The 14,603-nt window shown below is 38.5% G+C and overlaps 1 non-coding gene across 1 annotated transcript; it reads right to left on the reverse strand.

Annotated features, from left to right (window-relative positions):
- Positions 1–457: 457 nt before the first annotated feature.
- Positions 458–564, reverse strand: LOC122067468. The gene has a single exon (XR_006136743.1). It is a non-coding gene; the product is annotated as a small nucleolar RNA R71 (small nucleolar RNA).
- Between the last annotated feature and the right edge of the window lie 14,039 nt (positions 565–14,603).

The following is a 14,603-nucleotide window of genomic DNA, read 5'->3' on the forward strand; positions in this document are numbered from 1 at the left end:
TATCGGTTAGAAAGAAGAGATCCAACAAGTAGTGACGCTATACGTTTTCTCTGTCTTTAAAACCCTTCAATATGGGAGACCAACAGTAAAACCCTCCACCTAAATCTCTGAAAGATAGGTTCTATCCTGCTAGAGTAGCTCAACCTTCCTGCATAGTTCCACCACAAGCCAAGGCAATAATTTTGAGCTCAAATCTCAGTACATCACTATGTTGCCCCATTTTCATGGACTGACTTCTGAGGATGCATACCTATTTCTAAAGGAATTTGAAGAGGTATGTGTTATAATTAAGATCCAACAGCTTTCTGATGATACTGTTAAGCTTAGGTTCATCACGTTTGCATTGAAAGACCAAGCTAAGAAGTGGTTGTATGGGTTATCCATAAATTTCATAACCTCATGGGAATAGTTCACAGTTGTCTTCCTTAAGAAGTTTTTCCCAACTCACAAGACCAATAAGCTTAGAATTGATATCCTTCAATTTAGGCAAAAGCCTAGTGAGTCCTTTTTTATACTTTTGGAGAGATTCAAGGATCTACTCCAAGAATGCCCTCACCATAGCCTAGACTTATGACATTTATATCAAATAATTTATGAGGGTATTAATTATCCAACTAAACAAATGATCGAGTCTATGTGCCCTGAGGGATTCACATCCTTTACAGATGAAGGAAAGGCATGGAAATTCTTACTAGACTTAGCTAACAAAACCTATGAGTGAGAATCAACCCAAGAGAGTGAAAGAACCATAGGAGGGAAATGATATTTTGTTGATGGAATAGTAGCCAAGGAAGCCCATTTGAATAGCCTAATCAAGAGGATTAGGTTACTGTTCCTAGAGAGCCAGCATCAATCAATTTGGTTAAGATTTGTGCTTTGTGCCAGTCCCCTGGACATTTCATAGAAGAATGCCCTAACACCTCTGGGGGCACTTCTAATGATAGTGTTAATGCCTTATACCAGAATAATCCATATAATAACACCTATAATCTAGGATGGAGAAATCACCCAAATTTCTGTTGGAACCAGGGCAACCAAGTAAAGCCTTCCAATTTCCATAATCTAGGTCAACCTGGACCCCAAAGGCCTCCCTTTGCATAATAACCTTTTTTCCAAAATACTTTTCTCAGGTCAAATGTAGGACCTCAGGCTAGTTTTCCTAGGGTCCCTCTCCTATCATCTTATCAGCAACCCCTTGTGTTTACCAACATTGGAGAGGCAAGTAGAATAAGTGACTTAGAAAAAAATATGACCCTTCTCATTACAAACCATCAAAATCTTATGAAAGAACTCACCCAAGTTGTCTCAATTATGTGTATGAGGGAAAAGAGAACTTTACCCAGTCAACTAGAGCCTAACCGTAGGCATCATCGGCATGTTAGTTCACAAGCACCAACTAATGCACCATTGTATATATTACAACGTCAAACCCAACAAGGGCCCTCTAACCAATGTAATTTTTTTTATCCCTTAGGAGTGGTAGAGAGTACCAACAGAGTGTTCCTAAATCTTCCCCATCTATTACTCCTGTTAACTCTCCTTCAGTTGAGGACACAAGTGTGCCTCTTGTTCCAGGTTCGTCTGATGAACTAAAAGATTCTTTTGAAACTAAAGATGATTTGGTTGAGGAAACCAAATATGATTCTTCTGAAAAAGGGCAAATCTCTAACAATCCTTATGTTCCTCCGGTCCCATTTCCTAATCGTTTGGTAAACAAAAAGAAGACTGCTTCCATGGATAAAATTTTAGAAATCTTCAAAAAGGTAGAAGTGAACCTCCCTCTTTTGGATCCCATATCCCAAATCCCCACCTATGCAAAGGTACTGAAAGATTTATATAATCACAAATGTATCACTAGTATGCCTAAAAAAACGTTCTTGGCAGGTAACATTAGTTCCATAATTACTCAGCCTATAGCAGCCAAGTATAAGGATCTAGGGAGCCCTACCATAGCTTTTGTCATAAGCAACACCTACATTAAGCATGCCTTACTTGACCATGGCATAAGTGTGAATCTTTTACCTTACCATGTGTATAAGCAACTAGGATTGGGAGAATTAAAAGCCACTGGAACTACTCTTTAGTTGGCAAATAGGTCTATGAAGATTCCTAAAGTGATGGTTGAGGATGTCTTACTAAAGGTGGGAGAATTTATTTTTTCTGTTGATTTGGTTGTGTTAGATACCAAGTCCTTCTCAACCAAAGATGAGATCCCAATAATTTTAGGAAGACCATTCTTGGCTACCAGTAATGCATTAATCAACTGTCAGAATGATCTCCTAAGGTTATCGTTTGGCAACCAAACTATTGAGTTTAACATGTTTAGAATAGGCAAACAATCACAAATGGAAAAAGTGATCAATATGCTTGGGGATTTCTTGGATTTTTCTGAAGATTTAATTGTCAACTTTGATATTAATTTTGATTCAGAATTCCAAGAGTGAAACTTTATTTTCTGAAGTCCTAAGTCTTCACACACCTGTGGAGTCCTTAGGACCCCTTATCAATTCCATTGCTAAACCTTTCATAGTTAAGCCCCCTAAGCTAGATCTTAAGGAGTTACCATCTAATTTGAGGTATGCTTTCCTAGGGCCTAACCAGACTCTTCCTATAATAATTTCTTTAAATTTGACTTCTAGCCAGGAAGAGGAGTTACTTAAAGTGTTAAAAGATAATAAGGAATCCCTAGGTTGGACTATGGCTGATATCAAGGGTGTAAGCCCTTCTATTGTGCAACATCATATACATCTTATGGAGGATTCCAAACCATCCACGAAACCCCAAAGAAGAGCTAACCCAGTGATGATGGAAGCCATTAAGAAAGAGATCCTAAAGTGCTTAGATCATGGAATAATTTATCCTATTTCAGATAGCCAATGGGTAAGCACAGTTCACGTAGTGCCTAAGAAGTCTAGTGTGACTGTAGTTCCCAATATCAATAATGAATTAAGTCCAACCCCTGTCCAATCAGGGTAGAGAGTGTGCATAGACTATAGGAAACTTGATGTGGCAACCTGGAAGGACCACTTCCCATTGCCATTCATTGACTAGATGTTAGAGAGGTTAGCTAGACATAATACTATTGTTTTTTTATTGATATTTTAGCTATAACTAGATCCCAATTGCTTTAGAAGACCAATATAAGACCATTTTTATATATCTATATGGAACATTTGCTTACAGACGTATGTCCTTTGGGCTTTGCAATGCCCCTACTATGTTCCAACGACGCATGATGAACATCTTTTCTGACATGGTCAGAAAATTCTTAGAAGTATTTATGGATGACTTTTCAATTCATGGGAATTCCTATTCTGAATGTCTTCATCATCTTTCTCTAGTTTTGAAAAGGTGTATATCTAAGAATTTGGTTTTAAATTGGGAGAAATGCCATTTATGACTAAATCTGGTATTGTTTTAGGCCATGTAATATCCAATAAGGGAATTAAAGTAGATAGAGCCAAAGTGGATTTAATTGATAATTTACTACCTCCTCAATTTCTTAAGGACATTCGATCTTTTCTAGGGCATGCCGGCTTCTACAGAAGGTTTATTAAGAACTTTAGTCAGTTAGCCCGACCTCTCACTTCATTACTTGCTAAAGATCAAACTTTTGAGTTTTCTAAAGAGTGCCTAGAATCCTTCAAGCAACTTTAGAAGGAGTTGACCAATGCACCCATTGTTCAACTACCTATTTGGACTGAACATTTTGAATTGATGTATGATGCTTCAAATTTTACCATAGAAGCGGTTTTGGGTCAAAGGATTAATAAGTTGCCCACTGTCATTTACTATGGTAGTAGGACCTTAAATGATGCACAAATCAATTATACAACCACTGAAGAAGAATTTTTAGCTGTTGTGTTTGCATTAGAAAAGTTTTGGTCTTACTTAGTTGGTTCACATGTGGTGGTGTATACTGATCATTCTGCTCTTAGATACCTAGTTTAGAAGAAGGATGCCAAAGCCTGTCTCATTAGGTGGGTTTTACTTTTACAAGAATTTGATTTGGAAATTAGGGATAAGAAAGGAGTTGAAAACCTTGTTGCAGACCATTTATCCTGGCTTTCCAATTCCTTGACTGTCGATTCTCTAGTCAACAAAAACTTTCTAGATGAATTAGTTATTTGCAGTGTCTAGTGAACCATAGTTTGCTGATATTGTCAACTTCTTAATTTTAGGTGTGACTTTGGATCACTAGTCTACTCAAGATAAGTATAGGTTTCATTCCCAAGTTAAATACTTTTTCTGGGATGATCCTTACTTGTTTAAGATATATCCAGATCAGATTATCCGATGATGTGTTTCTGATCATGAGCAACATTTCATTCTCTCTTTTTGCTATAATCATGCATGTGGTGGACACTTTGGACCTAAGAAGACTGCTGCAAAGGTTCTCCAATGTAGATTTTATTGGCCCACTCATTTTAGAAATGCTTTTGATTTACAGGGCTTGTCACGCCTACCGGTCTTTTGGCTGTAATAATAAGAGAAATATGATGCCCCTCAACTCTATTTTGGTAGTTGAGATCTTTAATGTACGGGGCATCGATTTTATGGGACCATTCCCTAATTCTTTTGAGAATTTGTACATACTTTTAGGTGTTGATTATGCTTCTAAATGGATAGATGCCATACCTTATAAATCTAATGATCACAAAGTGGTGGTCCAGTTTCTCAAAGAAAATATTTTTCCCCTTTAGTGCACCACGTGCAATAATTAGTGATAGGGGTACTCATTTTTGTAATCGATATTTTGAGGCCTTAATGAAAAAGTATGGGATCACCCATAAGTTAACTACCCCTTATCACCCCCAAACTAATGGCCAAGTAGAGGTGTCTAATAGGTAGATCAAACAAATCTTGGAGAAAACTGTTAATCCCAACCATAAGGATAGGTCCCTTAGGCTCATTGATGCCTTATGGGCCCATCAGACTGCATTCAAGACCGACCTTGGTCTGTCTCCCTACCGTTAGGTGTACGGGAAAGCCTATCACTTACCAGTTGAGTTGGAGCATAAGGCCTTTTGGGCCATCAAGAAGCTCAACTTTGATTTTTCTAATACGGGAATTCATCGTAGGCTCCAACTATCTGAGTTGGAAGAACTTAGGAATGATGCCTATAAAAGTTCTAGGATTTACAAGGAAAAGACCAAAGCTTTCCATGATAAGCACATTCTGCGTAAATCTTTTACAATTGGTGATAAGGTCTTATTGTACAACTCTCGATTGTATCTTTTCCCTGGTAAGCTAAGATCCTGATAGGATGGCTCGTTTATTGTCCATAATGTATATCCCCATGGGGCTGTGGAGATTCTGAATCCAGAACAGGGATAATTTTGAAGGTTAATGGTCAGCGTTTGAAACCGTTCCTTGAGTTTCCTACTACTGGTAGTGAAGAGGTCATAGATCTCCATGAACCTCTTTACACTGATGACTAACTATTAGTCAGGTATGACCCCCTTGCATTGTCTTCGCTTTTAATTCTTTTCATGCATTGAGGACATTGCATGACTTAAGTGTGGGGGAGAGAAACAAGTTTTTTCTTTTTCCACTTTTTTTTTTTGTTTTTATTTTTGTTTTTGAGCTTGCTAAGGATGAAGTCCTACTTTGGCTTTTGGCTAATGATCATACCATTCAGTTGCTTGATGTATAAAAATAAAAGTTTTGATTAAGGTACCCATTTTGAACATATAAAAACTCTATTGAGAAGAAAGAAACAAGCATGTGTCTTGAGATGGGACTTTCTCTTGAAAAATAAGAGACCCTTGTTTTATGGTGTTGGACCATATGTAAGTTTGTGGGTTCCTTGTACTTTTGATTTGGAGTTGAGACCTTCTTTTTAATTTGGCACGAGTTGACAAATGCACAATTTTAAATGAAGTGTAAAATGTGGTATAAAGAAGAATAAGAGTTGATTCCCTTGGAACTAGATAGGGCATTGCGCCTCAGGAAGCGTGGTGTCTTGATCAAAATTCTTAGGGAGAAAACTTCTGAAAGAACTCTAGCATCACTGTCTTTGTGGGTATATGTAAAAAAGCGAAGCTATATAGCAATTGGGTGTCTGGTGTTTGCTCCACCATATCATTCATGCCAAAATTAGTGGAGTAGATTAGAGTTTAATAAGCAAAAAAAAGAGAAAAAAATTTACAAATTTCATTAATGCTTGGTAACATGTTTGGTTAAAAACACTCCAATGCCTTAGTCATTGGTTCTTTATTTCTTCACAAGTGGTTTTGCCTTAAGATAAGGATGTTTTGGAAGAGACTAGGTAAGTTCCAAATTAAGAAATATGCTAATGCCTAGAATTGGTATAGGGTAATAAAAGTTCAAGTTTGGGGGTCCCTTGTAAGAGAAATTATCTTTGCTCTAGATCAGTATGACCCTTACCTTTAGCCAAGGTTGGGATTTATTTATTCTGAATTTTGGGTGTATAATAATTACAAATACCCACGAGACACAATTCGTCCGCTAGGGGAGACCTAGGGGTTTAAAGGCTAGTTGCACATACTAAGTGCAATCGTGATTCCTACGAAAGTGAGTTAGGTTTTTTGTTACTTATAGTTTAGTCTTTTTCTTTTTGTTTTGCTCGTGGACCAGCAAAGTCTAAGTGTGGGGGAATTCTGATGAGCACATTTATGTGTGAAATGTAAGTAGTAAAGCATTCATTTTTACATATTTAGAATGGAGCTGCCTTGAGTTTTACTCTCTTTTTACAAGTTTTGTATTTTAAAGGCCTTAAGTATTATTGAGCATTATATCTCTCCAACAACAACTACCTAGTGTAGTTGGTGAGTTATGATGCGTAAAATTTTCTTGCTCACCAAGAGGTCTCAAGTTCAAATCTCATGGTTGTTTTTTTTTTCTTTTGAAGAAGTTTATTGAATATTTTCTATTTTTCACCCACTTAAAGCACTAAGGACATGGAGGGGATTTCCACATCAAATTAGAAGATTTTCCAAATCTTTAAAGCAAGGAAAATCATGGGAGAGGTTTCTTATGCAAGAAAAAGAAAAGAAAGAAAAAAAGGGAGAAATAAATATTGTCCAAATCTTCTCTCTCCTCCATATTATCACCAGAAGATTGTCCAAATCACACAAAGCAAGAAGAAAAATCATCCAAGGGAAATAAAAATCAGCCAACAAGGGTTGTGCAAGATTTGAAGAGAGGGAGAAAAAGAAGAGAAAAATAGATAAAAAAAAAAAAGGGAAAGAAAATAAGAAAAAAATTATAAGAAATTTCTCCAAGTTTATTTCTCTCTTCTCTCTCCTCCACCTTAGCACTTTTTGTCTCCAAAGATCTCAACTACCAATTGTGGGTTCCCCCTTTTAAGAAAGAGAAATTTGTTACCCAACCTCCCATTCTCTATAAATACAACTCATGTAAGAGGAGGGGGGACACTTCATCCTTCTTCTAGGTTTTTTTTAGTTGGTCCCTCTCTTCTTCTCTACTTCTCTCTTCTTAGTTTTTTTTTAGTTGCTCTTTCTCTCTTTCTCTAGCTCTAGTTCTAGGTTTATGCTTTAAAGAATTTTGTAAGTTCTTTTTATTCAATTAATGCAAACACTTTTGTTTTTGATTCAGTCTCTTATTTTTATTTTTTAAGGAATTAAAGTTGTAATTTTTAAGTTCTAGTTCTAAGCTTAGTTCTAAGTGACAAGAACAAGCTATGGAGCATGTCTTTCTAGTTTAATTTTTTTCTTCATATTTCTTTCTCTGGTACTAGAAATTTTAGATTTGGTTTATTCCAGATCTAGTTTTTAGTACTAGTAGTATCTCAAGTCGATCAAGTTTTCAGTTCAAGGGTTGAAGTTCAAGTAGGCTCTTTCAGTAGTCTTCTCACCCCCTCTCATTCCCTCTTCTGACTATCCTTTCTTTCTTAATTTAGGATTTTAATTTCAGTCGTTACATTATTGCTTTCTCTTTCCCCCAAGGTTCATGGCTAGTGTATGTGTTGGTTTTGCCCCTCCTAGCCATAGAACCATCATTTTATTGTTTTTATTTTAATTGCCTCCCTTTTCCTAAAGCCAAGTAGAGTAACCCTTGTAAGAGTGACTCTCTGGTCAAGTAGGGAAGCTTATATTATGATCCATCCCTCGGGCTAAGTAGAGAAACCTACTTGTGAGCCTCTCTCTAGCTTTATCCCCTTTCTTTTACTTTATTTTTATTTCAGCATTTTTTTCCTTTATTGTTTTTTAATTGCGTGGGGTGTTTATTTTCAGTTATTTATTTATTTAATTTTAATTGCGTGGCTTGCGTCTTTAAATTCTTAGATGACAAATGGTTAGGACGTTATTTTAAATACATATGTTTAGGACGGTAGTTAGAATTAGATCACAACCATTAATCGGTTCACTTTCACATTATTAAAAGAAGTAAAAAAATAAAGTGGCTACTCTCACTATGTTCAACCTGTAGCTACACTGATTTGTACGCTTGCGGTTACATTTTAAAATCCTAACAATACTCACTGCCAAACACTGAGTCAAATTCTTGGGTGGAATTTCCATCTTCTTTGAAAATGTTGGTGACACAAATGAATGAAAAGCTCTTGAGTCAAATAACACATGTTTAGGTAATAATGATATCAATTAGTACCTGTCAGTACACCGGGTGCAGCCTCTGCATCTTCAGCGATCATGGCAAACACCCTTCCCTGTGGTCTCTAACCCTGTGAGGCCTGTGCTGGTTTGGAGGCAACATAGGTCTCCTGGGACCTAGGTGGCAAAGTGTAAGGTGCATCACCCAGCTTACAGTGGGGGCATGTCCTAGCTAGGTGGCCCGACTGGTCACAATGGAAGCACCTTGGGCTCGACCCCACAGACTGAGACACACCACTAGAGCGGGAGGACTGAGAAGTTTGGCTAGCCTCAGGCTTTCTAAATTGCACTGGTGTTGGGTTGATATAAGGCCTCTTTCCCATTCCCTGTTGGGCCGAGAAGTTATCTCTATGCCGGTCTTCAATAGATTTGGCCACTTGGACCACCTCGGCATATGTCTGCAGCTTCAACCCAACTATGGTTGACCTAATACCTGGCCTCAACCCCTTCGTAAACGTCTTGGCCTTGGCCGTATCACCTCTGAGATGCTTAGGAGAAATTTAGAATAGCTACTCAAAGCATTATTGATACTCAAGCACAGACCGGGATCCCTGCACCAATTGAGAGAACTCACTCTCTCCTATCCCAAAATCTTTCTGAAAAATAGTTCTCAAAGAAGGCCCCCTTGAAGTCCTCCCAAGTGGGGTTTGGGTTATTCGTCCTCAGAATGGGCTCAGTAGCACTCCATCAATTATCGGCTTCATTTTGTAGTTGGTAGCCCGCACATAGGATTTTCTGTTAATCAGTGGAGCCCATCATCCTAAACACTTTCTCTATGCCACTAATCCACCTTGATGGCAACAACGGATCCTGGCCCACCTTTGAGAAGCATGAGGGCTTAAGCTACTGAAACTTCTCCATTATCTTGGTCAGATCAGTCTAACCCTCTACATGTACTTGGGCTTGTTCCGGTGCTCGATCCTGTACATACCCATGTACGTGTTGTTGGCCTTGGTTATGTAATTTCCCTTGTGCCCCACCGAATGTTTGGAGAGTGCCCAAGCCAAAGGAACCGGGGTGGGTGCCGGTGGAGTAGGGGGTGTAGGTGGTTTATTTCAGTCTTCCATTACCGCTTGGATCCGATTATCGATCCTGGCCATGAATTGGTTTTGTCTCTCTTCAATGTCCCTCATCATATTGTTCATGATAGAGGCAACATCATGAGTGGTGAGTACTGGTAGAGCTGGTGGTGCATTTTGAGGTCTACCCCGGTTTCGCATAAAGGAAGTGGGAGGTGACATGCATGATCGGTACTAGGATCGGGTGTTTCGATGTGACATGATTCCTATTGAGGAATCCGATTAGTTCACATGCATGTACAAACTTGCATGTTATAGGTACACATGCATACATAGTGGGGCCCACAATGTATCTCATGACATCGCGTCTAATAAGGAAGCAATACCCCAAGTAGGGAAGCAATCAACATAAATAAAAATAAAATAAAAAATTTTTCTCCCCAAAATGTTCATCGGAAATGAGGGCATAATCCACCAGAAATAGGGCCATTCCACTGGAAATATCAAACTTGTTTCTAGTGGAGATAGCAGAGGCCAAAACTCTTAGAAAATGATTAGCGGAAGCAGGCAGTGGAAACAGACCCAGTATTTCTAGTGACTTGTTTCCGTTGAGCCCAAAAATGCTATAAATAGGCTCAAGTTTCACCTCTTTCTCACAAAACCCTAACTATAGATGTGGGAAAGGAGAGAAAACATCCAAGGAGGCCTACCCCAACTATCACTCACCTTCTACGAGCGATTTTGTGCCCGATCAACGCCGTTCACACATCTTAGGTGAGTTTTCTTTTTCTCTGACCTAGGTTTTGCATTCTTCTCTATGGGATTCGATTTACTCTTCAAACTTAGGTTTTATTCTCTAAAACCTTAGGAATCTCATTGCAATTATGTTCGATTACCATGTTCGCATTCGTCATGTTTCTGCACAAAAACAACCAGCTATTCTTGAAGAAGAACAGTATGACCAACAACTGTTCCGCTCTGTGGATAAATAGGATCATTGGGAAGGCTTTAAGTATAGGAATGTGGATCCTGGGAAGTATGTGCGGACTAGATATTTTTGACAGTCCCTATAGAGCCCCAGCCCTTTAAACCCGGTTTATTGACCAATTGGTTTGGTTTGGTCTTGCAGGGTCCGAACCGGAATGGGTTGTTGTTGTGCCTTATATTACATGATGGCAAGGGTAACATCAAATGCCGGGTGGTCGGATAAGATTGAGGCAGTACCTGAAGTGATTCACACGCCTAGGCTGTGCCCTTGCACATATCACAAGGCCATGTACGAATAGGAAAGGTACGTTATTATATTTGAATGATAAAAACTTAGTCCACAATAAGTGACGAGAGTAAGATATGTGTTAAGATTTCTGTTTTCTTCAAAATATAGCAAGGTTGGCTTGTTTAGTCAACTGGTGGATAACCCACTAGTGTGACCCACCTATATGGGTAACGTGGACCCTAGCATGCCCAACTTGGGTGAGCTCATGTATTTTGGACTTCTCATAGAAATGAGATTTTGTATGCCTGATGATGTCAGCTACTTCACCCGAAAATGCGATTTAATGTATTTTGATCCATAAATGGGTAAAACCAAATGGACCATAGAAGATATTTATTGGTAGAGGTATAAATAGCATTTAAGCCTTTTTCTCTCTCCCATTTATGATTTTCAGCAAAGGTTGGTAGGAGGAGTAAAGGGGAGGGAGAAAGGAAGAAGGAGAAGAAGAGTAGGGAGAAGGCTTTCCCCTTGGATTCCATAGCCACATTTTACCTTTCATCGTTGGAATAGTCACCGATGTCTTGGGATCTATGTTTTGAGGTAAGTAACGCCCTAACTGGATGGATTGTGATAAAATCCTCATGTGTATGGTCAAATCAAAGTAATAATGGAACCCTTGTTTGATTTCCTTGAAGGATCTTGGAAGGGAAACAAAGATTTGGGAGTTATTGAAGTGGCATTTGAGGTTGGGAAGAGGATCCCAAGATTTGAGGTTTTTAAGCTAAGGTATGATTTATTCTCTCAAATCTTGATGATGACTTAGATCCATGGAACAATCAAATAGATGAGGTTTAGAATGTGTGGGAAATGAAGTGGGAACCACCCTATTGGGTTTCTAAGAGGTGGAATGAAGAAAGGAAGGAAAATATCAAAACCTATAGAATACCAATGGGTAGGACCGGCGGGTGCCACACCTACCAGTGTGACCCATCGGTCTTCTCGGGTCAACCGATGAGTATGATTGGTGGGTGCCTGACCCACCGGTGTGACCTACTAGTCTCGCTACTGCTTATGTTCTATCGGCTGATAGAATTAATGGGTGCTAGACCTACCAGTATGACCCACCGATCTCCTCTGATTCTACGGGCGGTTGCTAGATCAACCAGCATGACCCGTCGGTCTGGATAGTTTGTACAAGTGGGTTCTCCTACCCACCTGTATGACCCACCTATAGCCCAAATGAGCTACAATGGAACTCAAACTCACCAACAACCTTCTTTACACTATTAAATACGCGGTGACTGTATCGTACGTCATTTATAGTCCCAAATTGGGCACATTTCTAAACTCCTTATCTGTGCTAGGTTTCGAGACACTCATCTTCCCGCACTGAATCTTACCCGTACTGTATGCGCACATTACTGTATGAAAATAGGTAAGTTGGGAGAGGACTTTGATCTTATTTTTTAGAGTGTTTTTGGCATCCTATGCATTCATATACTATATTGACATTCCAATTTCCATTCTGATGCATATGCTTGATCTATGAATGATGCATTTAGAACTGAACATGTATTATCTTAAATTCTATATGCTTGTTACTTGCTTGGAATCTTGAGAATGGGATTTATCATATGATGGAAATATAGTGATGATTTTCCGAACATGTGTGGGATTTCTAGAATAGATGCTATAGTTGGCTTGGAAACAAATGCATTGGTACACCGTGGAATGGGAAATGAAAGTACTATGCAGTTGTACTATCTCATATAGGAGCATGTGGTTAGGATTTCATATTCTCTTGTGCTACGACCCTTCCCAACAGGTTTCACGTGTTGGGTTATCACTGGGGAGAAGCATCTGTCGTGGACCACAGTGGTGATTAAAAGTACGCTTGGCTGATCATTAGGACAGTTAGAAACCTTGGTGATATATTCATAGGGCTAATCGTACTATTTTTAATTTCTGCTGTGGTTCGGCCACGATTTACTTTTCTACTGTGGTTTGGCAATGATTTACATTTTTGCTATAGTTTGACCACGATTTAGTTTTTTGAGTGCTCATGGCTATCCTTCTCCAACAACCCTATAGGCATATCATGGGATGGAGAACTCATCTCATACCCAGGGCATACGTGCACTGTGGTTATGAGTAGCATGTAACCTATAACCTAGAAATAATCTATAATTATTTGTGTGCATCTTTCTTTTCATTTACTGAGCTAGTGAGCTCACCCCTCATGTACACACCTTTTTAGATGGTTTTGCAGGATACTCCGTAGAGGAACCCATGTCGGGTCCCACCGATGAAATCCCAGTGGGAGATTTGCTGGTCCCCGAAGGATTTAATCACAGTGACGGTTGTCCATGTGAGAGTTGTGTTGTAGTGCAACAGTAGCTGATCCTACTTGTTGTACTATTTTGATTCTTTTGGTGTATGTCCCCTTTTATGCTCTCAGTAGTTAAATTGCTATTTCTTGTGTAAACATCATGCCTATGAGCCTACATATAATTATACTATGTATGACAATTTAGGTATCAAAAGTATATGGGGATTTACAAGTATTATTCATGACAAGACTTCCGCTGAATTACATTGTTATATTCCATTGATTACTTATGTTTGTTGTGATGTAGTTACTGTATCAAATGATCCTGGTGGTTTTGGATTACCTGGAGGGAACCCGATCACTGATCCGGTTCTATGAGAATAGGGCATGACAACGGTAGTATCAAAGGGAGATGCTCTACTCACACACAGTATTTCGAGATTAAATTATTAGAAACCATAATAGGACAAGGGGTTTGGGAAAACATAAAAGACTTCATAGAAAATCTGAAAAATACATAAAATTTGAAAATTTTTCAATAATGCATTCATAAGTTAGGAGTACCAAAAAGTTTTACAAAGGAGAGAACTTACATAACCACAGAAAATTCCATACACAAGATAGAAATCCACTAAAAAAAAACTACAATCAAGAAGAGAACAATTAGAGAAGAAGGAAAGAAGATAGAGCTCCAAAGACAAATTCCAAAAAAAAAAAAAAAAGAAAGAAAAAGAATCATCCCAAGCCAGCAGTCCCATCAATCATCATCCAAGTCGATGATTGATGAGCACATTTACATGTGAAATCTAGGGTAGTAAGACATGCATTTTACATATTTAGAATGGAGCTACCTTGGGTTTTACTCTCTTTTTGTAGGTTTTATATTTTCAAGGCCTTAAGGACTATCGGGCACTATATCTCCAATTTTACATGTAAAGAGTCTTGTTTCTTTTCATGGTTGCGAAGAGGATGAAATTCTGAGCAAGATGGATGTGTTCAATTAAAAGTACACATTCGTTTGGTCAACCGTACAAGTGATTATTCTTTTCGGGCCAGAAAAAGAATAATGGATAATAATTGAACTGAGATGCAGAACCAGCCTGTTTGCAGTTGTCCCCGGGGTACAAAAGAATATTCTAAATTTTAACAAGGATTGATGGACCACACCCTTAAGTGATTGAAGATTCATTTTTGGTGATAACAACTACTTCGCGTAGCTAGTGAGTTGTGGTGTGCAAAATCCCTTCCTTATTAGGAGGTTTCAAGTTCGAACCTCTTGGTTACTATTTTTTTAGAATATTGGTTTTTTAGGAATATTTTCTCTCGCCTACTCATCACTCAAAGGAGGTCAGCCAAAGGGTTTCTTGCGCAAGAGGAGAGAGAAATAAGGAAATAAAAGAGAAAAATAAAAAAAATAGAGAAAAAAAAAGAAAAAAAGACAA

The sequence above is a fragment of the Macadamia integrifolia genome, unplaced genomic scaffold (genome assembly GCF_013358625.1).
Source record: "Macadamia integrifolia cultivar HAES 741 unplaced genomic scaffold, SCU_Mint_v3 scaffold292, whole genome shotgun sequence".
Lineage (NCBI taxonomy): Eukaryota > Viridiplantae > Streptophyta > Magnoliopsida > Proteales > Proteaceae > Macadamia > Macadamia integrifolia.